This window comes from Arvicola amphibius, chromosome 3 (genome assembly GCF_903992535.2).
Source record: "Arvicola amphibius chromosome 3, mArvAmp1.2, whole genome shotgun sequence".
Taxonomy (NCBI): Eukaryota; Metazoa; Chordata; class Mammalia; order Rodentia; family Cricetidae; genus Arvicola; species Arvicola amphibius.
This window is the reverse complement of record NC_052049.1, coordinates 164,659,026-164,686,898: the sequence shown is the minus strand read 5'-3', so window position 1 is coordinate 164,686,898 and position 27,873 is coordinate 164,659,026. Positions and strand designations below refer to the sequence as shown.

The following is a 27,873-nucleotide window of genomic DNA, read 5'->3' as shown; positions in this document are numbered from 1 at the left end:
TCCCTGTCTAGCTGGAGTTGGTGAGTTTCCATTAGCTCAGGTAAAGTGTTTCAGTGGGTGTCCCCATCATGGTCTTGACCTCTTTGCTCATATTCTTATTCCACCCACTCTTCAACGGGAGTTTGGGGGCTCAGAGCATTTGAAAGACATCTCTATGGAGACTAGGCCATATTTCCACTTTGCCAAGTCTCAAAGGTAGACTGTTCCACTTGGCATGTTTCTCACCTGTCTGGCTCAGGTTACCTCCAAAAATGTGTATTTGGGGTATTAACTCTATGGTTGATTTTCATTCCTGTTATGGTCTATATCTTTTTCATTAGGTTGTATTATAACCATTACATAGGCAGCCCCACACTTTAGTCTACTTTATTGAACTTATTAGTTCTAATGGTTTTTTTTTCCAAATACTTCCAGGTTTCCAAGGGGTACAGTGACATCACCGGCAAGTAATGAAGACCGTGCCTCTATTGAGTGTTTCTTATTTTGGACTCATACTATTGGAAAAGCATGGCAGTGGGAAGGCATTCCTTTCTGCTTCCTTGTTTCAGTGGTGATGCTCCTGAAGTGAGGCTCCACTGCACATCAGATAGAGAAGTATTTTTATAGATCTAATTTACTAAGAGTATGAAAAAAACCCACCTGAGTAGGTATTGCATATTACATAATGACTTTTCAGTATGTATCGAGATGATGTTTAGGTTTCATAAAAATATATTGTCTTAGTAATATGATACATGAATAGATATCTTTATAGGAAACTGTCCTTTAATACTGGGGTTAAACGATACCTGGTCTTGCTGAATTATTCTTTTATTAGCAATTTGATAACCTTCTACTTTATGTGGGTATTTTGTATCCATGATTACGCTGTTAACACTAGCTGTAATGCCACAATATCTTTATCCAATTTTCTCTGCGCTAGAAAATGGCTATGGTAGATTGAATCAATGGCCTCCACTCCTCATGCTCCCATTATACCATTCTACAAAGACAGAATGTACTTCTCCACCCTCTGACTGTGGGGAGTGATGTGAAATCTGCTTGCTTGGTTACCTTTGTTACCCTGGACCTCGGCTGTCAACCAGCAGCGTCCTATTTTCCTAGCCTCCAGAACAAGAGAGGCAGCATTCATTGTCCCGTTGATCAACTAATCTGTGATTAACAAACCATTAGTCTGGTGTGCTATGCAGGGCAGGCCTGTCATTTTAACACTTTGGAGGCTGAGGCAGGAGGATCACAAGTTTGAGATCTGAGCTATAAAACAAGTCGGTGTCTCAAAAAGAAAAGATAAATCAACCGTTAATTGTCATGTCACTGAGAGCTTCTGATTTGGATGTAACTAATGCTAACAAATGTAACAAAAATAACAGTGTAACACAAATGTAACAAAACAATGTGGGGATACTGTTTAAATACTTTCAAACCCAGCTCAGTATGGGCATCTCCTCTTTCCAGGTCCAGTGGGCCTGGGGGATGGGGGTACTATGGCAACTGCCTGGGCCAAGCATGCCCACAACATGGACGGGCATGTTATCCTCCCCACAACATGGGCATGTTACCCTTCCCACAACATGGGCGTGTTATCCTCCAGCAGCACATCTTATGAGAACCTGGCTATTCCTCTATGTGACTATGTAACAACACGATAGAAGTGATACCGCTTGATAACTGGATACTTTCATTTTAGAGTTTGGAGACACTTTATCTTTTCAATACAGGTATCCTGCTGTAGTTTCTAAACCAGTCTACCTGGAGAGAACTGAGTGGCCGCATGTCATGTTATGGTCTTGACTTTCAGCATCGTCTGTCAGGTGAGAGTGAAAGAGCCTTGTCTTTGAGTTGTCTTGCTGAGAAACTGGCCAAGAGATGAGTGTGATGTCCACTGTGCTCTGTCCAAATTCCTGACTCACTGAATTGGGGAACATCACAAAAACGGTCAATTTGTGCCACCAATTTTGGCGTGGTTTTTCATATGGTAGTGGTGCTGTCTAGTTTTATGTCAACTTGACACAAGTTAGAGCCGCAGGAGCAGAGGGAGCCTTAATTGAGAAAATGCCTCCATAATATCTGATTATAGGCGCTACCAGAAAATATAGCATTTTGGTTAGGCCCAGGTCTGTCTCCACTTTCCCAATGCACTATGCTGGTGAGGGGCAGTGAAGTCGAGATGGGGGTGGCTAAGCTAGCCAAGGCTCTTCACCTGTCCGAGTGTGGTCCTCACACCATGCTACTTTGGGGAATGTGATGAGAAACAGGCCTCTCTGGAGCTGACCTGAAAAATGGGACCATCTTTGCCAGCAAGACTGGGCTCTAATAAAACGTTTTTGCTACTTAAAACACTGGCAGCTTCACAAACCACAGAGCAAAGCCTCAACGACATTCCAAACTAAAAACTGCATTATTTCCACTGAGAATGCCTTGGCACATTTATCACATTTTATTAAGACCTACCATACATATTTTAAACAAAACTACACATACTAAAACAATTGAGATGTTTGTTAGGGGTGGCTAATGTTAGGATGTTAGTCCTGGGCTCAGCAGGAGCAGAGAAGCACAGGGTCCCTGTGAGTTCCCAGCAGCCAGCCCCGCCCACATCAGCATTCTCTTCTTGCTCATTTTTCTCTTTCTTTGGCTGTGCTGGCTGAAAAGTACCCTGGAAATAAGACCTTGAAAGGGAAATATCTAAGACAGATCAACAGTAACTGCTGCACATGCTTTGGGGAGTTCAGGAAACACGGGAAGAGAGCTGGAGGATAGCAGGTTTTTAAAAAGCCAGGATTTCAACCACACAGGGTAAGCCTGCTTTTAAAAAGAGATTATGATGATTAAACCTGGCTTCCAAGTGAAGCCCGGAGAGCATGCTCCAGTGGCTGCTGAGGCCGTGGGCCATTTGGGCACTCTTTCATTTCCTTATCCGATTCCAAGTGCATGTAACACACTTTGCATATGGTTGTTTCTTCAGCCAGAATTTTTAGCCCTTTGCAGCCCAGTGCTCTAGGGGAAAGGCAGCTCTCATCCCTTTGGAAGACCATGCGTGCCTGGATTGTGGAGGCCTGGGGTACAGAGGAGAGCAGGTCCAGGTAGCCTGCAGCCCCCAAGTGGAGTCTGCAGCTTCAAGTGTGTGCACCGCCCATCCTCCTAGGTGCTCTAGGTGCTTGCTGCTCTTCTGTCTGTCCTTGATCTGTCAGGCAGTGTCTTACTTTCAACAAGCAACCTCCGCAGGTAGCTGTAAAGCCCCCTCCAGAACCTTTCAATGCCCAAGCTTACCAGTGGGCGTTTTCTCTTTCATTCATTTTCAAATGGCCTGCTTTCTTTGTAAACACCTTTGTAACAATTTGGGAAAGTAAACAAGAAGGCAGCAGTATTTCCTGTTGTCTAAACTTTCCTTCTGAGCCGGTGTAGAAGGGATTAAAACCTTTTTAAAAACTTATATTTATTTGGGAGGCGTGTGCTCACATCACGGCACTAGTATGGAGGTCAACCGATAAAGCTCCTGAGTTCATTCTCTCCTCACACCACGAGAGTTCTGGGGATGAGGCTTTGGTTACTGAGTTTGGTGGAAGGCATCTTTACCTGCTGAGACATTTCTTTGGTCCTTTTAAAATACTTATTTATTTTTTTAGTCAGAAAGGATTTTTGGTCCTCTCTCCAACTCCATCCTCTGTAATCATTTACAGGCACGTGGCCCTGGCTGGATGACAGTGCTTCTGTTTGAATGAGTGGTTACAAAGCCCCTGTAGGGTGTGGTGTTGTATGCTTGGGGTCCTGCATATGTGGAGATTATTAGAACCTATTAATGTGCATGAAGGCCCGAACGCTCCCTCTGCAGCCCCCACAACCCACTGTGTGCATCTAGTGATGATGTGCTTGATGAATCTAACGTCTGTCTTTTAAGAATGCCACACATGCCTGGCAGTTCCGCTACTCTATCTGGACATAACGCTGATTGGCACAGTGGCAGCCCCGGAGCTTCAGGGGCTCACATGCTGGGCCCCCACATCTACAGGCTTTTGTCTCCAAGCCTTGAGAACCAGACACTTTTGGCTCTAAGCTTTCCAAGCTGGAGGCTCACTGCTCTAGGTACTCAAGGCAGGGGCTAAGGCATGCTTGAATGCTCCAGAGCTTTGACTGGGCCTTTCATCCTTGGCAACACTCTTGAATTCTTCTAGGGACCATGGCTTAAAGTCCTCACAGCATTGCCTTTGTAGAGCCCTCTCTCTGTTAGGATTCAGGCATTATGCTGGACCCTGTCACCTGGCAGGATGAACCCAGGCAGTATCCTGGCCCACCCAGGGTCCTATGGCTTCTACTCATTACATATGTACTTTATGTACCAGGTGCAAAGGTCCCTTTAAGAGACAAGCTCCACCCATTCTAGCTCTCTTCCTACTCCTTCTGAAGAGGCAGGGTGGTCCTTGCCTCTTCTTCCTCTTCCTCTTTCTCTCTGTATCTCTCTTTCCCTCTTTCCTCCCCCACTCCCTTTATCTCAGTAAAACTCTCACATAAACTCTGCCTGCATGGCATGTCTGTCCCTCACCTGTCATGGGCTCTCACCCTCTACATGGCCTCTTGACCCACTAAGATCCACCTCACATCGTTTTACAACACCCTTCATCTTCCACAATTTCAGCTTCTCCGGCATTTCTTGTCCTTTGTCAATCTTGACAGTCTTAGCATCTTCCAGATTCTGCCCCAGATTGGGAGCTCTTGGGCTGCTTTAGTGCTATGGAACTTTTGGTATCATGGCTCTTAGCCATTGTAATTCTCTACAACACTAAGTTTTGGATAGCAGGGCCCTTAGTTCTCAGTGGCTATTAGTTGAAAGCTTCCTATTAGACATATGGGCATAAGGGAAAGTTATACGAGTCACTACATATCACTGTGGGGGCCATATGCCTACTCCCCCGGTTTTGTTCACTTGAGGAAAAAAATTAAAAGGTACTTGGTGTGGGAAGTCCTTCTGTATATGTGTTGCTTTTATTGGTTAATGCATGAAGAAGCTGCTTTCAGACAGAATATAGACAGGCTGGAAGATATATATATATATATATATATATATACACATACACACACACATATACACACATATATATACATATATATATACATACATACATATACATATATATGTATATATGTATATATATAGTACTACTGATGGCCATGTAGCCGCCAGAGGAGAAAGATGCGAGCTGCCTGTTGGAACCTTGCCGGTAGTCCACAAACCTTGGGGTAAAATATAAAATAATGGAAATGGGGGTAATTCTAGATATAAGAGCTAGCTAGCAGTACACTTAAGCTACTGGCCAAATAGTATTGCCAATAATATAGTTTCTGAGTGATTATTTTGTGGTCTGGGTAGCTGGGAACGAACAAGCGGCCTCCGACTACAGGTACTTATAGTAAAGATTTAGGAAACATAACATTCTTCACAGTATTTAACAGTGCTAAACTCCTAGATAAACACAAGACGTGGGGGTTAGGTCCTTTGTCTCAAGAGTAGGTGGGTGCTTTTTAAGTTTTTTTGTTTTGTTTTGTTTCATTTATTTATTTTCAGACAGGTCTCATGTAGCCCAAACTGGCCTTAACCTTACTATTTAGCCTGCACTAGGGTTCAAACTCATGATCCTCCTGCTTCTTCCTCCTAAGTGCTGGGAATATAGGAGTGTGCCTGTGAGTTTTTAAGAACTTGGAAAATGTCAGGGTCGTGTGGCTTCTCAGAAACTGACTACAGTCTCCTTGGGGGCCTTAGATCTGCAATGAACTTTTTGTAGAAAGAAACATAGGTATGAGGGAGCAGTGGGGATGGGTTATTGGCAGGCAGTTTTGGTTGGGTGTGTGGCCCTTTAACTCATGGGAAAGCAGCTCACCTCTGTCTTGTCCTCCTCTATTTGTGGAACCCATGCAAAGTGGCTCTGCTCTTTGTGAACATGAATGGTGGGGAATCTGTCACTTCATCTGCTCCCTAAAGTCAGGTTTCTCAGAGAACTCAAGAAGCTGTCACTTCTCTGTGCCCCAGTCCCTTTACCTATACGATGAGAAATGATGACACCTACTCCAAAGCCTTGGTGCAGCAATCAAATGCATGAGTGTAGGGGACAGAAAGTAAGTCATGGGCAGCCATGGTGGAAGGCATACAGGAAATACTACTGAGTCTGAATTTTAACCCCTCCCCTTTTATCACCACAAACACCATTTCCTCTTGGTCACTCATAAATAAACATAGGGGTAGTCCTCATGGATCTGGGTCCTCAGCCTCAGGGAGACAGCCAGCCACCACAGGGTAGTTAGTGCTGGGCAGAGGCACCCAGGCTAGCCTCAGGATCTCAGGAGAGGCTCAGAGAGGGGTGGAACAGTTTTTTATGGAGGCTGGAGAGCTAAGTGGGCCACCCAGTGCAGACAGAAAGCTAAGAAAGGTGGAGGTTTGTTAATCAATGCTTTCTACCTTAATTATATGGAAAGGGAAAGTTTGAGGAAAATTTCCAGAACAGCTCAAGTCTGATGGCTCCTTGACACTGCACGAGGATCCCTGGCCAGTTCTCGGTACATTTTCAATTTACCTTCCTGGTAATTTACACTTAAGGAAACTATCCAAGATCTGCGAGGGGATTCAATAAAATAGGTCATTTAATTAAATGCTGTGTCGGAACATGGGGCTTAATTTTATGGATAAAATTTAAACTGCTTAGCTGTCCCCCTACCCCCTTATTCATGTTAAGACTAATAATTACCCAGAGTACAGAAGCCAGGGCACCATTTTGCTAATTCTTTAAGAACATCTGGTAAGGTTGTGGACTCTGGCCTCAAGGTTAACAGACATTGAATCAGGGAAGAGACCCGAGTGGCCCAGTGGTCAACCTCTCTCCCACCTGGGTGCTCTTGAAACTGGGCAGGAACAAAAGCCTGGAGTCAGGATTTCCCCCAAGACAGACATTGTGGAGGATGAACAGAGGCAGGCGAGGAGGCTCTGGCATCAGCATGGGCGACTCAAAGGGAGCCCTGCTAAGAGTGTGCCTTCGTGCTGCACCCGCTCACTGGCTGTGTGCTGGAGGAGGTTTACTTTTTCCCAGGTGAGCAGGAATCAGAAGAGCCTTAACCATGGAGACAGACTGCTTCTTCTCAGTCACCAGGTCATTCTATCCACCTAGACTGGAGCTCCCAAGGAGACAGGACCACTTTGTATAATGCTCAGATTAACAGTTCTGAGTGCGGAGTAAAAGGACCTGGGTTTTCAGGTTGTAAATGCATTCCCGACTTAATACAATTTCACTGCTGAGTTTTGTTTCTAATAATACCCGTGAATCTACATGCCTAATACAGACCTTGGCCAATTCTGCTTATGTAAATTTAGGACGATCCTTCCACTTATAATATATGACACACTTTAAACTAACTGAAAGCAAACCATTCTCAACAAACACTTAAAACAACTGGTCCCTGTAGGGAGATTTTTTTTTTTTAAGTTGTATTTTCCTCTCATTTCAAGTGCTGTTCAGTGCTTCTCTGTCTGCTCTGTAGGCCTCCTTTGAGGACAGCATTCACGGAGGGAATGTGCTTGGCAAACACTGGCGTAGGCAAAGTGAGTCAGGATTTTTCCGTAGACTGCAGATCCTCTGAGAGTCCTGAATATGTGGATGTGCACAGTAACTAAGGAGGTGACAGAAGCCCCAGGGTTTCCTTATCTTGTTAGCTTTCATGGATTGTTCTGCTGGATGAGAGAGTATTCAGAGGTTTCTACAGACAGTGCCAAGAGGCCAGCCTGCTTCTATTTGGATGCATTGCTTAAGAGATGACAAGAAATTCTTACTTTTCTTTTTAAAAAGGATTTCTGTGTGTATGTGTGTGAGAGAGAGATGAGGGGTGGGCTGGGTGACATGCACTTGCCACAGCACAAGTGCAGAGGTCAAAGGTCAACCTTCCGTGTCAGTCCCGTTGATACATAGGCCACATGAGCTGGCCTGCAAGCTGGTAGGGATTTTTCTTTCTCTCTTTCCCACTTCAACATAGGAGTGCTGAGTTTACAGATGTATGCTCCTCTATTAGCTTTGCTGAGCTTCTGGAGATTTGAACTCAGGTCCTTATACTTGTGTGACAAGCATCATACAATGAGTCATCTCCTTAGCCCAGGCCATTATTTTATAACTGCGGGTATATATAAGACCATCCCAGCTTTGTTATCCAGATTTAAATGCTGATTTACTTTATAGAAAACTCCATACACTTGACCACCAAAACTGCTAATTCAGGATGAGCATCGCTGGCCAATGCTGTGACCCTCACTGTAACTACCACATTGGCAGCACTAGCAGCATCACACACGGTTAACAGGATCACTGCTAACACCATCACCATGACCTACAGCATGCAGTGCCCCTATTCCACACCTTCCCACTGCAAGCCAGTAGCAACACAACCCCTCTCAGCATTCACAGTGTCAGTACAGTGTGCCACCACGCCATGACCAATTGGCACCATACCTCTATAGCAGGGCTTTGTGGGCTTTTTCTACTCATAATATCTTTTGTTTAAGAAAGTTTCACATGACCTCAGTACCTAGTTTTATAAGGAGTCATACAAATCAAACATTCACTGATAATAAATCATAAAAAAATTTACTTGAAAACAATTCTTTAGTATAGATATAATTTTGCCATAAAGTAAAGGGGAAAACAAGTTTTGAGTACTAATGGAATGAAAGTGCTCATTTGTTTTTACATAAATAATAAATCTTGGCTACACAGTTGATACTTCAGGATATAATGTCTAACATTTTTCATAGTGGATCACAATATTTTGATTTTATAATAATCAATGCTTAGAATGTTGCTCTGTATAAAAATATATATGCCAGAAGTATGTTTAAAGTCATTTCAGAAATTGTTAGAAATTATTTACTAATTCTAACTTAAAACTGGTAATTTCTAATTTTTTAAAACTTAAATTTTATTTAATGTGTATGGGTGTGCTGCCTGCATATATGTGTGTGCACCATGTGAGCAGAGGGCCTGTGGAGGCCAGAAGAGGGTGTCAGAGTCCCTGGAATTGGAGTTAATGTTGCTAGCGACAATGTGGGTGCTGGGGACTGAACCCGGGAACTCTGGAGGAGCAGCAAGTGCTGTTAACTGCTAAACGTCTCTCCATCTCTTGAATGACTCTTTTGTAAAATGAAACTCAAGTCAACAACTTGAACATCAATTAAAAGATAATCTTTTTACATTTATTTATGTTTGTATGTATGTGCATGGGTACATGTGTAGAGTCAGAGTTCCTTTGATCATGCGGGTTCTGGGGATTGAACGCAGGTCTTCTGGTTTGGCAGCAGATGCTTTTATCTACTGAGCCATTTGGATGGTCCTCAAATAGGAATCTTGAAAATCAGCCATTTTAAATAGCAAAACCCAAAGACAGAATAATTTCATACACATTGTGAAATGGCGGTAGGAAAATATTAAGTCTTTGCTTTTCATGTTTACTTTCTTCTCAGTGGCCGGGCGGCGGTGGCGCACGCCTTTAATCCCAGCACTTGGGAGGCAGAGGCAGGCGGATCTCTGAGTTCAAGGCCAGCCTGGTCTACAAGAGCTAGTTCCGGGACAGGCTCTAGAAACTATGGGGAAACCCTGTCTCGAAAAAAACAAAAAAAAAAAAAAAAAAAAAACCTTTCTTCTCAGTGTTGGGATTACAAGTATGAGCCGCCACACTGGGCTTTTCTCCGTGGTTACTGGGGGGTCAAACTCCAGTCCTCTTGCTTTTGAGGCAAGCACTTTACTGGCTGAGCCATCTCCCCAGGCCTGCACTTACTGTCCTCTTAATCCTTACACTCCTCTGGAAGAACTGAGACTGCCACACCTGTTTTCCTCATTGTCAAGTCATCATGCAGAGAGTTTAATTATTCCAGCATTGCAGAGCTGACCATGTAGTCGTAACAAAAATGCTGTACCACATTGCTGCAGTGTATAAGCACCAGCTGTATACACACACTCCCATGTAGGTTGTGAACCTAGGGATGTTTAGGCAGATTACTGGTCTATGAGATTTCCAGACCTCCCGGTTTGTGAGCACAGGGAAAAGCAATGCGATTCAACTATAGAGAGAGAACTATCTATAGACGGATCCTCGTTACTTCACCTCCGCTCCCTGCAATGAGAGACCACAGTGTGCCAGGCAAGGTCAGCCCTCCTGCCCTTATCTCACAGCACGGCCTGGGCTGATACCTAGAAGGGGCCTCCAGACAAACACCTCAGGTCAAAGAGCTGCACGCATTTCAGGCACTGCACAACAGCAAGAGCCAGTGGAGACATACATACTGGGGGAATGTTTAAGGGGGTTGCCAGAATGCCAACAAGTGGATATTAATCCTTCTTTCTCATCCTTGTTCATTTCTCCCACAGGTTGGTATAAATTATTATGCTGTAAATAATATTAAAATAAAATAACATTTTAACTCTTTGGCATACACAAAGCTCTGTTACAATATGTACACTCCTTTACACATACTGACCTGAGTAAACACTATATATAAATACTATAAACACTATATATATATAAAAGGAAATAGATGTCCTCATGCAATGTTAAGATGTGGCCCATGCTAAAAATCAACCAAAATCGTCCCAACCATTGTCAGGGCTGCTCTGACCCTGTGCTGAAGGAGGCTGCAGGGCTAACTCAAAGACGCTCGGGCTCAGAGTTCCCATCCTTTCTGTCAGTGCCCAGGTCAGATCATGGTCTATCCTTCAGGGATTACAGGTTTATATCCCAACAAAAGTGTCCAGACATTCCTCTGCATTTCCTGACTCAGGAGGTCAAGGAGGCCATTTCAAGGTTGGAGAAGTAGCAATGAGATTGAATGCCGGTTCTTTGTCTGGCTTTGGATGTTTTGCATGTTTATGTGTTCTATGCTTATTTTAACTATACCAAGAACCTTCTTAGATCAAAATTCATGAGCGTTTACATCCCTAAAATGAGGGGGGAAAGTAGGGAAGAGGGGAGAAGGAAATCAAGAAGAAGGGGGGAAGAGGCAAGGAGAGTGGGGTGGGGAGAGGAAGAGGTATGGGAGAAGAGAAAAGTCAACCTCATGGGGTTATTTTGGATATTTAAAGGGTAAAAAAGTATTTTGAGAAATGTAAGAAATTATTCTCATTATTATTAATACTGTGTTGGTTTCATGATAAAATTATTTTAGACTAACACATTTGCTTAAATATCTAGATAATGAATCCAACATAATGACATCCTTTGCAATCCTACTTACTTTAACTTTGCCTAATTTTAGACTTAATAAAGTTGCAAAGATAATAAGTATAATGGGTACTCATATACTCTTCATTCTGCTACTGCTAATTTTAACATTTTAAATAACCAAGCTACAGATTCCCTAAAGCAGAAAATTAACAAGAATCCAACACTACCTACTGATGATTCGTACGTCCCACCACGCCCCCTTTCTGGTTTACAGTTGAATCTGGGATCCAGTAGCACATAGCAGCCCTGCATCTTAAGTCTCCTTCAAAGAGCTGCTCACTTTACAGAATCTGGACTCTGGAAATGCTCCAGCCAGTTACTGTGTGGAGCACCTTTGTGTTCCTGATGCTTTCTCAGGGTTCTGTGATGCTTATGTGCTTTAGGCAAGAGTACCTGAGAAGCCAGGCTGAGCCCTTCTCAGCGCCTCTCATCAGAGGGCCCAGGATGTTGAAGTGTCTTGCTTCTGGGCATATTAACCTTGATGCATAGCTAAGTTGGTATCTGCCAGATCCCAGCAGTGAAGCTACTATTTTCTCATGTGGATCTGTTATTAGTAAGTTCTTGGAAAAAACAAAACAAAACACTACAAGACTATGCAAATACCCTATTTCCTATCGTGTCTTCGCTTACTAATTTTAGCATCTACTGGTGATTCCTCTGGTCCACAACAATCATTACTGTGATGTTTTGGGAAGGGCGATTTTCTTTTTCCAACATTCTTTCCACCGTATTAATTAGAATTCTGCTGTAAGAAAAAAACTGTCCTTTCACCTGCATTTTTCATTATTTTAGTTTTATCAACATTATTTCATTTATTTATTTTTATCCATGGACTCAATGTATTTATTTTATTCTATGAGGGTGCAATCTAGCATTCTTTCTTACTTTGTTTCTTAAACTATCCTAGGTGAGCCTAATAGAAATGCCTTTGGGTTAGCTCTGCAGCTTTTCCTGACATATGCTCATAACCTATGAAGCATGTTCTTGTTTTCTGGAACATCATCTCCCTGTCCAGTCTTTTCCCTATCCCTCTCCCTTCCTCCCTTTCTTTGTGGTATTAGGCATGAATGCAGAGCCGTAGGCATGTGAGAGGAAAATGCTCTGTCACTGAGGTAAACCTAGTCTTCTCTGTACCTTTTAAGTTGCTCAGGCTGACCTTGAGCTTTTGATTCTCCTGCTTCAGCTGTCTGAGCAACAGGGTTTACAGGCCCTGTGTCACCAGGTCTGGGAGCAGCTCAAACATTTCAAGGCACTCTTTTGTCTTTTACAGAAGAATGGTATTTAGAAGAGGGACCTAACTGCACCCACTGCTATGCAAGTTTTGTTGTTTCTAGACTTGGGAAACTCCCTTCCCGTCCCCTCCCTTCCCTCCCTCCTCCTCCTGCCTTGTATGTGTGTGTTCAGCTAGAGCTAGTGAACTCCAGAGGTGGGATGGATCCTCTTGTCTCTGCCTCTTTGGCACTGCTATTACTGGTGCTTACAACTGCACTTGATTTGTTAGGTAGGTCCTGGGGATTAAAATCAGGTCTGCATGTTTGTGTGGCAAGCACTTTACTAACTGAGCCATTTTTTCCAGTCTCAGGCTTAGGGGTGTGTGTGTGTGTGTGTGTGTGTGAACTATATGTTCATATTGAAACCTCAATTTTCAAGTCAACACGAGAGTTCATGCTAGACTCCCTTCCTTTCCTGGGATGGCTTTCTTCAGTAGCAACAAACCTGGCTATTACCCACAGTCACATACTCCTTTGCTGGACCCTAATATTTACATACAGATGTTTCGAAGCTGCACAATCACTCCCTAAAGGGAAAAGAACGAACCTGCGCATGCTTGTCCTGAGCTTTGCAGGATCCATCCTGGCGCTGTTTTCAAAGAGCCAAGGCTAGGTTCTTCCCCTCTCTTCCTCCGGGCAGTTAGATATTCATCTGTGACACAGTCAGGCTCATTTGCTACTGTTTGTATTTCATCTTGAGCTCTCCCAAGGCATCCTGGGAGACTTTAAATATGTATTTAGCCTTTCTGAAAGTAAGAGGTGTGAAAGGCAGCACCCAGGGTAGTCTGCTCATCCCTTCTACCTCATCCTTCCCACTTCCTCCAATCCGTCCCCGAACTAACCACTCTCATTAGTTTATAAAATCTGTTCTTTTTTTTTTTTTTTTTTGGTTTTTTGAGACAGGGTTTCCCTGTAGTTTCTAGAGCCTGTCCTGGAACTAGCTCTTGTAGACCAGGCTGGTCTCAAAATAAAATCTATTCTTAAATGATTTTGTCCTTGTAAATTTATTTTCTCTATAATTATCAGTAACTCATAAATTTCCCCAAGGTCTAACTCTATCCTGACAACCTCATCTTTAGGAATATTTATACAGACACATCTATTCAGTGCGTTTTAATTAATGCCCTCTGTGCTTTTGGGAATTCTGCTTCGCTGATTGTCTGATCTGATACTGCCCTGGCTTTGCTGAATGCTCTTTGCATGGGTTGTCGTGTTGGTCTGCTTAGCAAAGATGCCAAATTCTGGCCCCTGACTCTGAGTGATGGCTGCTTCCCATTTGTAAGGCAGAGATGGTTACCAGCCCTGGCACTTGAAGCCCGGAGCTCTCTCCTTAGGGGTTGGAGAGTTTGGTGTGATGGGCTGGCACAGCAGCAGTTCCTGTTCTGCATGCCTGAGACCTGGGCTTTGTTAAACACTCACAAATCCCAGTTCCTTTATCTGCAAAACAAGGTCCTAGGTCCTTAACACCGGACCTCCAGGACGGTGTGGAGCAAGAAAGGCACTGGCAGAGAGGAGAGTGTGCTGGAAGACACACAGTGTGTTCTTGCTGTTCCTTGTGTATTCCTTGTTAAACTTTTTGAGATCATTATGGATTTGCATATTTTAAAGAACTAACAGAGTGATCTCATGTACCCTTCACACTGCTACTCTCAATGGGAACAGCCTACAGAGTTATACTACAATATTTCAACCAGGATCTTGAGACCGGCATAATCCAGTGACCTTCCTCAGACGTTCCTTGTTTTACACACACTCAGTCAAGGGTGTGCACAAAGCAGGCGTGAGTGCGGAACAATTCTGCAGAGATTATCTCATTACAATTTCCATGGAACCATCAATCAAAACACGAACACGTCCATCATTGCAAGGACAAGACCTTGTTGTCTCGTCTTGGTCTCATGCTGCTTGTTAATAACTGTGCCCACTCCCCTGTTTCTGAGCCCCTACTCCTCATCCCTGGCAGCCACTAATCTATTCTTATACAATTTTGTCACTTCAAGAGTATTATAGAAGCATAACCACGTAACATGACCTTTAAGGAATGGCACTTTTGACTCAGTCCTATTCCCTGGAGATTCAGCTAAGGTGCTGGTTCATCTCTTTTTACTGATGAGAATTCTGCCATGTGAATAAAGCCAATGCTTGAAGGACAGCTGGGTGGCTTCTGGGGTTTGGCTGCATGAGCAGAGCTGTAATGAACATTTGTGTACCAGCTTTTATGTGAACATTTTTCCATTCCTCTGGGATAAATGCCCAAGAGTACAACTGCTGGGTCATATGGTAACTGCATGTTCAGTTCCATAAGAAGCCGTGAGACATAAGAGCTTTCCAGAGAGCAGGGCCAGGTTGCTCTCCTGCCATCAGTTAGGAGGCCTCCAGTTCTCAGTGTTCCTCCTGGCATCATCGGCTGATGCCAAGAATTTGCATTTTAGCTATTTTGAAAGGTGTGTTGTAATGTCGTTTGTGGTTCTAAAGCCATATTTTCTTACAGGCAAATGCTAACTATCCTTCCTCGTGCTATTTCCTATCTGTGTATGCTCCTCGATGAAGTGTCTCCTCGTGCCTGTTTCCTGGATGGGCGGAATGATTTGATGACTGAATTTGGAGAGTTCCTTATCTATCCCAGAAACTAGTGTCTTATCAGACGCGGCTTACAACAGCTCTTTTTGAGGATAAAGAACACTGATATATCTCAGTTCTGTATTTGTTTGCGAGGAAGGAGATGAGAGGGCAGGAGAAGGAGTTGGGGGCATCTTAGCTGATGAATAAAGGGTCTCCCATTTTTACAGCACTGGACAGGAACGGGCACATGCAGGGCTCCATGAAGAGCTGAGGGCATGAAGCACACATGCCAATGCAATGCTGTTCACACTCGAGCCTGGAGTGGCAGAGTCGATGCTATGACACCTGCCACGGAAGCTGCCTCCTCATGGGCACTTTTAAGATTTGTTTCCCTTAAGCTGTATCTCAAGGAAGAAACAGAAGGGCAAGAAAAATGCTGATGTGTTATTAAATCAGAAAAACACCTCCTTCTGAAAGAATATAATACATACAATCTCAAATCCTTGAGTCTCACGTGACAGGGAAAAATTATCTTGGTTCAAAACAATTGCTGGAGTAATTCACCATTCTTAAACCTATCTTCTCCAGAAAATTCTTTTAAATTAAAAACATAGAAATGAAGGTTTTTTTTCTTTCAGACCAAGCTGGAACACTGCCCATGAATATATATTAAGATCACTCTGTTTGATTAATACGCATCTGTGTGAGCCCAAGATTAAAGGAACATGCTGGGCTTGTGCAGTATTTACTCATGCTCTCCCGGTATCTATGAAAGCCCAGAAGACCCAGATCTGGGGCTGTCACTGGCTTAAATGGAATTATTATAGCTTAATTTCCCCCTTATCTCAGATTGTACCGCACTGCTTTATCATGATGCATTTAATTCTCTCCATATGCACTGTGCAACAGAGAATGAAAATGTAAACCGAAAGGAGAGCAGAGGGGCTTTGCTCACTGAACACTGATCAGACATTTTTACTTAGCATGGAAAACTGTGAGTGTAGATGATGTCATGGTAAATATGCCTCCGTTTAAAATGCAAGTCACTGTGATGAAAAACTGGGAGCCATAAAACACCTTTCCCCTCCTCAAGGTTATCCAAAGGGGAACAAAAAAGGACAAGGCTTTGGGCTTCAGTTGTTATCTTTACGATGCAATTTAATCTGGCATGCCACAAGCATGTGGGGCAAGATCGTTAGGAAATAACACCATAAAGTATCAAGAAAGGACTAAGAGAAAACAGGAGATACCATTCTGTGGTTTCTTGCTCTTCCATGCATAGATATGAGAAGATTATGCTAACCCCTCTGGTCATGGCCAGCCCTGAGCGTGCAATGCAAGGAAGGTCAAATACACACTGGTATACACTGTGAGCCTTTTATTTAAGCCTTAAAATAAATAACCCTGCAAGGGTGGGAGATACTAGTCCTGCGGTGACAACAGAAGAACCTAAACTCTGGCTGGTGTGAACTGCTCAAAGTCATGTGGCTACTGAGTGGGCTTGACACCAAGGTTAGCGGCCTTCCTGTGACCCATAATCACAGGGAGGCACAGTAGCTGCTCTGGATTTAACCACCATCATATTTTGTTCTATGAGTTTGGGCATCTAAGAGATATCAGAAAGCTCTTGGTACCTTGGGGCAACCAAGCCTCAGCTGAGCTCGGCTGGGCAGCAATCCAGGGCTGGAAGAGGCACTTTTCTGGCGACTGTGCATCCTCGTGTCATGGCAAAGATGCCATCCAGTGGGTACTTGGTAAAAGGTTCTCCTTTAGTCCCCTCTCCTAAGGTCCATCTTTATTTGGCACTTTGGACTGCAAATGGAACACGTGACCACTTCCCACTCTCATTAGCCGACTCAGACTCTGCCCTGTCCACATCTGTCCCTGGGATTCCACATTTGAAGACCTCACAATAACCTGCTGTTGCCTCTCTACAGCGTGGGGTGGGGCATGAGATCACAGGCCGGGGGACAGAGAGCTGAGGACAGGTCTCAGTGTAACTTCTTTATGCCTCAGTTTCCCTAGCACAGAGTAAGGGGTAGTCATCCTGCCTGCTGACTACTGCACAGCCTTGTATACACCCTCCTGTCACTCCCTGCGTGAAGCTGCTCTGGGCATCCCTGTTATCTCAGTGTCCTCTGTGGCTCATTTGATTCAAAGATTCCTGAGACAGCAGAAACAGCTGTCTTTGTAAGATGCAACTGAGCCTAGAGCGCCGTCTGCGGAAACTCTCCCACCTACGCCACAGTCACGGCTAAGGTTCCGCGTTCCTCTGCCTAGACTGTTCTTCCACACTCCTTTCCACCACGGACCATTTCCTTGTCCTTAGGGATCCTGCCACCAAAAGACAAAACCCTAGTCACACATTGGCCTTAGACTCTGGCACGTCTCTCTTCACCACTAATCTGAACACTACCTAGTCTATTTCCAAGTCTGCCCAGAAGAGCCACTTGGAGTCCCACTTTCTTGTCTCTAGAAGTCCCCCGTCAACAGAAGACCCTGAGACCCCCTCATGTACTGAAACTCCACCAGTTCTCCCCAGTCACTCTTTACCAGTGCTCCCGCCTCTCTGGGGCTCAGCCTGTCCTGTCCCACACTCTCCCCAGCCATCGCTTCTGTCTTCACTTTTGATCTTTCTGGGATCCCCAGCAGTCCTTCTACGGATACTCCCAGCAAGACCCACTGCACAACGCCCCAGCACCACCACTTCCATCCCCTCTACCACACCTCAGTACCATACCCTCCTGCTACTCTCTTTTTTCCAAGCATTATCCAGAGCAGCCCCCTGGAAAAGCCACCTTCCAGGGTCGCTGAGAAATGTCCTCAGATGGACTTGCCACACTGACCCTGAGTGCATTAGAGGTTCTGGTTCACATGGTCTCACACAGCATAACCAACAAAATTCTCCCTTCTCTGCAGGCCTCTCTCAGGACTGTGCCGTCCAGGCTGAAGGACAGTGGATCAGCCTTTCTCCCCTGCTCCAAGCCCCACTTTTCAATACCCATCCTGGCCCTGCTCATCCACTCGTTTTTCGAGCTGCAGTCCCATCTCCTGGTGCCCCATAGGGACCTTCAGGAGGAGGAGCTGAAAGCCTACAACCAATGCTAAGCTGTGAGGCCCAGTGGCTGGAACAGCCTGGCTGGTGGTAGGGACTTGCGCTGAAGCTTGGGCCAGCTTCTGTTAGTTAGGCCATAGTCCTCAAAGTACCAAAATAGCACCACCAGTGGGGGACCAAGTTCTCAAATCCATGAGCTTATGAGGGGCAGTTTATAGCATCCATGACAATGACTATGCTTCAAATACTGCTTCAGCTGTCTGTCCCCAGCTGGCTTCCCGGCACCCCCTGTTCAGTGGGCAGGCTCACATGCGCTACACAGAGAAAAATATGTGCAAGCAACGGATTCTCACCTCATAGCCCCAAGAGTTACACTGTCATCTGCCGCAGCATCTTCACACAGGTAACTCCTCAGGCAAAAACTGTCCTTGCAGCTCTTGGCCCCAGATAACTAAGCTCACTTGCAACCTAAGTAATGCCTCATGGTTCTACTCCAGCTCAGTCACTCACAATCTTAGGAACGACCTCCCTGGATTCTCTGTGTATGGCAAATCACCACACTGTCCACAGTGATAGTGGCATATATCACCTTGGTAATTCTGACTTCTATGAGATTTGCTTCCTGTCTGTGCCCACCATGAGGACTGCTTCTCCCCCCGTGTGCCCTTCAGTCTAGCACAGCCCCCAGCACAGGCAGGTCAATAAGGTATATGGAAGAACCCTGGCATGATGGAGAGCCACTGGCTAAATGCGTGTCTTTGGTCAAGACATTACATCTCCCTGAGCTTCTGCCCAAGTCTCCTCATCTGTCAAATCAGTAACACCACACTGCATGGCTGTTATCAAGGGTAAATGAGTTCTCACCGGGCACCTAGGACTACCAGAGTGTAGTAAGCTTGACACAAATGTACTTAAAGACAAGAAATGAATGGGTACTAACTCACAGCTAAAGGAGTGCCTTAATTAAGCTGACAAGGTTTGATGTGAAAAAAGAAATACAAGTAGACTTGTTGGAACATAGGCCAATGGCCAAACATATTGATCAGAAACACCAAACCATCTAAATGGCAGAAAACAACATTTAAATTTTATTCAGCCTCCATTTGTAAAGTTTGTGACTGCATGTTGGGAAACAACCACTTACAACTGGGAATCCATCCAGCATCTTCAGAGAAACACACTCTTGAATTCTTAATAGCTTCAGTGAATGCTTTAGGTACGTCTGAGGCTATTGACTAGCCATGTGTTTGGCTGAACAATTTCTTTTGAAATCATAAAACAAGAATAAAAATTCCAAACAAACTTTTAAGAGCCTCTGACATCCACTATGCAAATTCATCCACGAAGCCTTTGAGAGTTTCTGTGGTGCCCAGAGCACACAGCGCAAGGCCAGGGTGTGCCCAAGGAAAAAGGCACAGGAAACCCATGGGTACCCCTCATTCTTCTGGCCTATAACTTATTCCCTAACAGTCTTTTAGGTTAAGGAGCTTGAACGCTGGGTGTGGCATTCATCCATGGAGAGGGGACTCTGGTGGGGGATGACTGGTCACACAAATCTACAGACTCAGTTTCCACTTTCTCTCATCCACTGCACTCACTGTCCATCATCGGCAGGCATTATCCAGGGCCAGCGGCACTTGCTTTGGACATATTATAGTGCTTCTGTCAGTTTTTAAGGTTCTGTTCAGGAAAAAAGGGAGAAATGAGTGTAGGAAGGACAGTTCCAGCTGGCAGAAGGGCTAGCTGTGGAAAGGGAAGGGATTCAAACAAAAAAGGCAGAGAGAGCTACAGGAGGAGAGTATATTGTCTACGTAAAGGGGGTAAACAAACGGTGTTAGGCTGTTTAATACAATTTGTATGTATGCAATACCATATAGAGCGTTGTTTCTGTGGGCTGTTTTTGGTGAATACACCAACAGAAGAGAGATTTTGTTTTTGTTATGAAAATAAAAGTCAGCTGTGGGGACAGATTTTCACATGGCCTTAATGGTGATCTGTTTTGGATGGAGAGAAAATGCACCATTTAAATGTCTGTTCTTAGAGAAGCTGTGTTGGGTCAAGCCTGGTGCACAAATCTGGCTGTGGGAGGTGGTAGCAGGCATCTGGGACCGTGGGTAGGAGGAGATGATGTCTGACTGTTTGGAAAAGGAAAATTCACAGAGTACCACCTCATGGTGGCAACACAGACTCTGTGCCTGGGACTCCCGCACCAGTCAGCTGCAGTTCCCATGTGCATGAATGTGATCCTCCCGTGTCTAGGTTTTATCCATCCTGAACACCCCACCCCACCCAAGCCCCATTATAAGTCTTCTATCTTTGGGTCTCATCCTTTTGCCATTTAGGTTGTGTACTTCTGTCTGGCAGCAGGCAAGGTTTTGCTAACTCCATTTGCAGTGTGTGCCTAGTCTGGAGAAGAAGAAGTACCGTAAATGTCTGTGGGATGCTCAAAGCAAAGCAGATAACATTCCCAGGACAGGTAGGAGAGTTCACTGTGTACCTGCAAAAATGGACAGTTGCTTTCCAAAGGACAGGGAATAAAGGCAACGCAGTGGCTGAGGTGGAATCTGATGCAGCCCATACTACCTGAGATGGAAACCAAACCTAATATAAATATGTGATGTAGTCTTAGGACTGATTACATATGCATTTAATGGCTACCATGACCTCTGGGGAAAGCAGAGCTCTCTGAAACCGCACTGGGCCATGGCAGAGCCGTCCCACAAGGCTGAAGGACAGTGCAGGTACAACAGCAAGTTCTCCAGAATGTGCTTAGATGGAGCTGTCTGGGAAGCAGCCCATTCCACGTAGGAGAACAAGCTCTGCCCTAAGAACCTTACAATACATCAACCCTAAAGTCAGAGGCCTTTCGTATGGGTCATGGTTGGCGGGAAAGCTACTCAGTGGCCAGGTCTTACAGTCAGACAGATGTTTATAGCACACTTATATAACACACTTATGGCACCCCAATAGTGTAGCCCGAGCAGTTCTGTGTCCTGAAGATAACTAACAATATCCCTTTAAGCTGTGCAGGGAATACTGGACCACAGCTGTGTACAGTTCTTTCTGCACAATAAAGGACAAATTTTATTTGAATGTATGTTACAGCTCTTTTTGAGAAAAATAATTCTTTAATAGCATCTAATATCCACATGGGTTTAAATTTTTCCATGAATACTATTTTATAGCTGATTTGTTTGGATCAGGATTCAAATTAGATCCATACACAACACAATATTTCATTTATGTTTTGGAGTCTCTGTTGAATTATGCAGTTTCTTATTCCTCTTTTTATTTGTTAAATAAATTGGGCCATTTGTCCTAAAGAACTTATAGAATTTTATATAAAACTCAGTCAACTCTGTGGAGTCAACTTTTTAAAGTCTAGTAAGTGTGTGTGTGTGTGTGTGTGCACGTGTGTGTGTATGTGTGCATGCATGTGTGCACTTGTGTTTGTGGGATGGGGTTGTACATATAGGAATAGAAGGGGTGCATGCTTATATATGTGTATATCAGGCCAGAGCAGGATTTTGGGGTATCTTTATCATTCTCTGCCTTATGCCTTAAAACAGAGCGAACTAGTTCACTGTGTTGGTTAGGCCAGTTGGCCAGTTAGCTCCCAGGATCCATCTGTCTCCACCCCATACACACACACACACACACACACACACACACGCACGCACGCACGCACGCATACACACATCCCTCCTCTCAGTTCCTATTGTATTTGATGTCATTTAGATTACACACTAGAAAACTTGGCTTTTCTAGAATTTTCTAGACATGGGCTATAAAATAGGCTCTTTTGGAGCCAAGTTCATTCACTTAGCATAATTATTTTTGAGATTCATCTCTATTGTTGGTTTGATCTGTTTCTTGCTGAGTGTAATTTGGCAAAGTCACAATCTGATCATGTATTCATAAGATGGTTTGTGTAGCAGCTCAAACTGCACAGATTCGGGCACACGCAAATCTACAGTAGGTAGACGTTAACTTTTAAGAAACTGTAATGCCACTCACACAGCACAGCTCCACTTGCATCCCCTAGCCTGGGATGAGAGCTCTCCCGTCCGCTTGTCCTCAGCCACCTTCCCCACAGGGGTGGTGGTGTCACACTGTGGCCTAATTGCATGTCCTCTGTGCATCTTTCTGTGTGAAAATTTGCCATCACATATCTTTTGGGTGAATTTTTAAAATTTTAACTTATATCAAATTTAATATCGATATATTAATTTATATTGAGTGAATATGTGTTTATTTAATCACTGAGTCGAGAGGCCTCTTCACATTCTGGACACCAGTCCTTCATCAGATCTAAACGCAGCGGATCTTCCAGCCTGTGGTTGGTCCTCTCTTTCTCTTAGCTGTGTCCCTCAGGAGCATCTCCTCGTTTCGATCCACTCCACCCGACCATCGCTTTCCATCATGAACCACACTGGGTGTTTTATATAAGAAATCTCCACCTCAAGTCACCAAGATTGCTTCCTATCCTTTCTTCTGGGAATTCTGTGGGTTTGGACTTTTATATTTAGGCTTATGATCCATTTGAACTAGAGTGCATGGTTGATCTATGCATTAAATGCATTTTGTATAGCGATATCTAATTATTTTATTACCATTTATGGAAACCCTACCTTCTCTACCACTCTGTCTTTGCACTTTCATACGGTCCCGTCGGTCTGTCTGTCTGCAGCGGTGCGGCTGGACAATTAGCTCTGCAGTCTCCACCTGTGCTTCCTCCAGTTATGTTGCTCTCCCAGCGATTCCAATTCTATATAAACGTTAGCGTCAGCTGATTGCTACCAAAAACCTATTGCATTAGGATGAATCTATACAAAAATTTGGAGATTTTCCTGAGTAAAAAGATGGTGGAGGGGTGTGGGAGACATGCTGACTCTATTATTTACCTTGTATTAAAACGTCCTTATAAAACCCAGTACCATGAGTGGTATTTACTAATAAAAATTATTAATAAAGTCAACAAAAAATAAGTTCTTAACATTTCGAGTCTTCTAACCCATAGACAAATTTTTCTCCATTTTCTTTCATCAATGTCTTATTTATTGTATAATTTTTCACACTTTGGAAGTCCCAAGTGTTTTTTATTACAACTGTATAACTTTAAATTTCTATTTAGAATCTATTGTTACTGCTATATAAAAATACAGTAACATGTATGCTAAGGACATGTAGGGTAAATATATATATATATATATATATATATATATATATATATATATATATATATATATAGTCTTCATTAGGGTTTCTATCACTGTGAAGAGACACCATGATTCCAGTAACTCTATTATAAAGGAAAACATTTATCTGGGGCTGGCTTACAGTTTCAGAGGTTTAGTCCATTACCATCATGGTGGGGAGCATGGCTGCATGCAGAAAGACATGGTGCTGGAGAAGTCGTTGAGAGTTCTCTATCTGGATCAGCAGGCAACAGGAAGAGAATGAGACACACTAAACCTGTCTGGAGCTTCTGGGACCTCAGAGCAAGCCACAAGCGAACACACTTCCTCCAACAACATCACACCTACTCTCACAAGGTCACACCTCCAACAGTGCCAGCCCCTATGAGCCCATAGGTCCATTTTCACTCAAACTACCACACGCACACATACTCACAAAATAAAGTTTAAAAACTGAGACTAAAAAGCTCTGACACGACATGATGAGACAAAGGCCCTCCAAAGATGCTGCTGAGCTCACTTAGTGCTGGCCATCTACAGCTACAGCCATCTACAGCTGGAGCCATCTACAGCTGGGCGTGCAGCCTGCCCGTAAGAGGAGTTTGTTCCCTAGTGAGACACCCTTAGAGAAAACTAAATTTTCATTTGCAAGTGGTTATCAATTGGAGATGGTTTCTGGGTTAGGGATGAGGGCATGTGTCCACTTCTTTTAACTCTAGGGCCCTGTCTGGTGCGCATTCGTGTAGGCCCTGTGCATGCTGCCTCAGTCAGTGTGAGCTCACATGAGCTCGCATCATCTTGTAGGTTTAAAGGACCTTGTTTGCTTGGTGTTCTCCATCCCCTCTGGCTCTATGCTCTTTCCCACCTTCTCTGTTGCAGGTTCCCTGACCCCGAGGAGGGGTTTGATGGAAACAACCATTTAGGGCTGAGTGTTACATGGTCTCTCACTCTCTGCATACTGTCTGGCTGTGGGCCTCTGTATTTTGAAACTGGGGTTAAGTCTGTAATTAAGGAAAAACTATCTTATATCTGGTAATGTTCTTTTCTCTAAAATTTCTGTCCCCTGATATAACAATTCCAGCTTTTTAAAAAATGGTCACATGGATAATTTTCAATTCCTTTCCCCTTAACATATCTATATTTTTACATGTAAAGTGTGGGTTTTATACATAATCATTTCTTATTAGCAATTCTGCTTATCACCATTTCAACCCATGGTCAACTTTTCTCTGAAAATATTAAATGGAAATTTCCAGAAATAGCACATATGTCTTAAATAACTCTTATTATAGCGTACTTCTATACAGTCATTCCATTTTATTAGCTATTGCTGTTAATATATTCCTTTACCTAATAAATGAATTCAACTTACTATAGATAAGTGTGTGTAGAAACCACAGAATATCAAATTTGATGTGATTTTCAGCTTTAGACATCCATTAGTGGTCTTGGAACACATTTCCAAGAGGACAGGGCTGCTCTAGATAGCCAAGACTAGCTTATTTTACTGGGTTATAATCTGAAAATTAACAAATGCCACTAGTCTGTATTTAAGGTGATTATTGATATCTTAGGTTTTGAGGTCTCATCGTGTTTTCTGTCTGTCCGCCTGTTTCTGTCCCCTCTTTAATTTTTTGAATTAGCTGAGTATATTTGGGTACTACGTTATCGCCTTTGTATACTTATTAGTCATAGTTGTCTGCTCCGATCTTTTGGAGCTGAGGGCAAGGACAATGGCTCAATCTACAAAGAGTGTGTCTGCAAGCAGGAGAACCTGAATTTAAGCCTCAGAGCCCATGCAAAACAAAACAAACAAGCAAAAAACTAAGCATGGTTTCACACGGACTCACAATCTAGTGCTGGGGTGGCAAAAGACAAGTAAAATCCTGGGTGTTATGAAATATCATTTTAAGATGTGCTACATTTCTTTATGCTGTGGAACATTTGTTTAATGATGCAAAGATGTGTTGCATTCTTTTATGTTGTATTTGTTTAACTCTGTGAAGCTGTGTCACTTTGTATAAAACACCTGATTGGTCTAATAAAGAGCTGCATGGCCAATAGCAAGGCAGGAGAAAGGATAGGCGGGGCTGGCAGTCAGAAAGAATAAATGGGAGGAGAAATCTGGGAAAAGAAAGAGCAAGAGAACAGGAGAGGAGGACAACGCTAGGGGCCACTCACACAGCCAGCCATGGAGTAAGAGTGACAGTAAGAGAAGATAAAAGCCCGGGGACGAAAGGTGGACGGGATAATTTAAGAAAAGTTGTCTACAAATAAGCCAGGCTAAGGTCGAGTATTCATAAGAAAGAACAGGCCTCCATGTGTGATTTATTTGGGAGCTGGGTGGTGGACCCCCCCTTCAAAGAGTAAGAGCAAAGAGTAAAAGCAACCGACAACCCCTGGGGGGCTTATTAGCCAGCCAGGGTAGTCAGGTTGCTTAACAACCTCCAGGCCAATGACTGAGCCTGTCTCAAAAATAAGTGAGGGGAGGACCTAAGGAACACCACCTGAGGTGGTCCTCTTATCTCCACAGATGCACACATGTGCACACAAGAACCTGTACGCACACACGCATTTAGGGTTCTTTAGCGTATCAGAGATTACCTTTGAGTAACACTGGAGCGTTTCACTGGCAGAATACTTGGTTGTGCCCCTCCCCACCAGTGCACTAAGGCCTGAGTTTACTTCTGCAGCCTAGAATCCCACAATATTGAATTTTCACTTAAACTGTCTACCTCCCTTCAAAGACAAATGTTAACAGCATCTATCTTACCCCATCTTAGGCATGAAGCCTCCTGTGGTCACTGTTTGTCACTCTCTGCAGCCCTCAGGGGAACATTCCTAGCTGATAATCCCCGGCCCAGGACAATTAGGAGCATGGTTTGCTGATGGCCAGTCCTCCCAGCTTCTGTGTCTGTGCAAGTATCCTCACTTTGCTTTTCCTTTTCCAAAGGTACTTTTGCTGGATGTATAGTTGGTTACAGATCTCTGGACTGGAGGGCCTTCCTTCTGTCCTTTAAGGGAGTTGCTGTACTGAATTCTCTCAAGGAATTTGGTAACAAGGCATCTGCTGTCATCCTAATTTATTTATTTATGTGGCTGCTTTTAAGATTTTTCATCTTTTTTCTGGCTTTAAGAAATCTGATGGTCACATCCCTTGGGCAGTTTCCTTCCTGCCTGTTAAGCTTGGCTTTGCTGGGCTCCTTGGCCCCAGGGGTTGTTTCCATTAGGATGCATTGCAGCTGTGACTTTACAAACATTTTTCCTACTCTCTTTTTGATTTTTCCTTTTGAGATTCCAGTGACAGGTGTATAATGCTGCTTGAAGTTGTCACACAGATCATGGTTACTCCTGCTTTAAAATGATTTTTTCTCTCTGTGTTCTCTTTTGGTTGGTCCCCTGCTTTATCTGCCCGCTCCCTTGAATTTTCTGTAAAGTCTGATGTGTTACTAATACTAACAGGTGTGCTTTCACCTCACACACTTTTCTCATCTCTAGGAGTTTGATTTGGGCCCCTTTTTAATGTTTTCTGTGCTTTTATTTAAACATTGAACACATGGCATAACTACCGACTATCATCATCTCTCTGTTAATTCTAACATCTGCTTCAGCCTTTGCTGGTTCTGGTTTGTTTTCAGTGACTGATTTATCTACTTTTTATGATTATGGATGTTGGTTCTATACGTTTTGATCATAGGATACCAAATTGCCCTTTAAAGCTGTTTCATAGTTGACTGAATCACTACCAGAACACAAGGGCCTACTTTCTCCCTATGCTGCTAGTGCTGGGCTCTGCCAGTCTTTAACCTTTAACCTTTCCCAATCTCACAGGCTGAGACTACTGACTCCCACAACTAACGTTTATGGGGAAGCAACTACCAGCCCAGTGACAGGGGGTGGCACTTTGGTGGCACCACTGCAGCCACAGTACTGCCCTTGTGATACGTGTGGCCTGACTATGTCTCCCATGTTTTATCTGCATTTCCATTGTTTCCTAGGGATCTGGAGGATCCCTCCTCAAGTTTATTGGCTACTTACAGTTCTTTGGTAAGTACTGCCTACTAATGTCCGATGAGCAATTTTAACTGCATTGTTTGTATTTCAAAAAAATTCCTTTGTAAAAGCCATTTATTTGGATGAATAGACAGACATGATCATTTGTTCAGTAATAAAAGTATGTTTTGTAAACAAAGTCATTTTCTATAAAAAATAAGCCAACATTTGTGTATGATTTCTATGAAGAAATGACTGACATGTTACTCAAATACTTTTTTCTATATTAAAAATAAATAAGCATTGATTCTGGTGTGAAAATGCCTTTAAAGGCAAAAATTTTGGACAACACAGTAATACAAACACATTTATGAAAACATAAAGCAGACATAAAATATATTTATGAATACATAAAGCAGTTTGTTACAGGGAAAGACATAGTCTTCAGAAAGAAAAATGTCAATTCCCATAACTGAACATTGGTTTACTTGCTGCAGGTAGCAGGAACTTTCAAAGGCCTATTCTCAGCTGTACGGTAAATGTGGGGAGC

The 27,873-nt window shown here is 43.5% G+C and overlaps 1 protein-coding gene and 1 long non-coding RNA gene across 3 annotated transcripts in view; one reads left to right on the top strand and one right to left on the bottom strand.

The window, feature by feature from the left end:
- Positions 1-27,873, bottom strand: part of Nmnat3 (nicotinamide nucleotide adenylyltransferase 3) — a 116,069-nt gene that overhangs the window by 31,159 nt on the left and 57,037 nt on the right. The gene's annotated exons all lie outside the window — the stretch shown is intronic.
- Positions 421-27,462, top strand: LOC119810715. Of its 2 annotated transcripts, none has more exons than XR_005284780.1 (3): positions 421-564; positions 1,719-1,811; positions 26,114-27,462. It is a non-coding gene; the product is annotated as an uncharacterized LOC119810715 (long non-coding RNA). The 2 variants fall into 2 exon arrangements; XR_005284781.1 differs by having other exon boundaries at positions 421-647.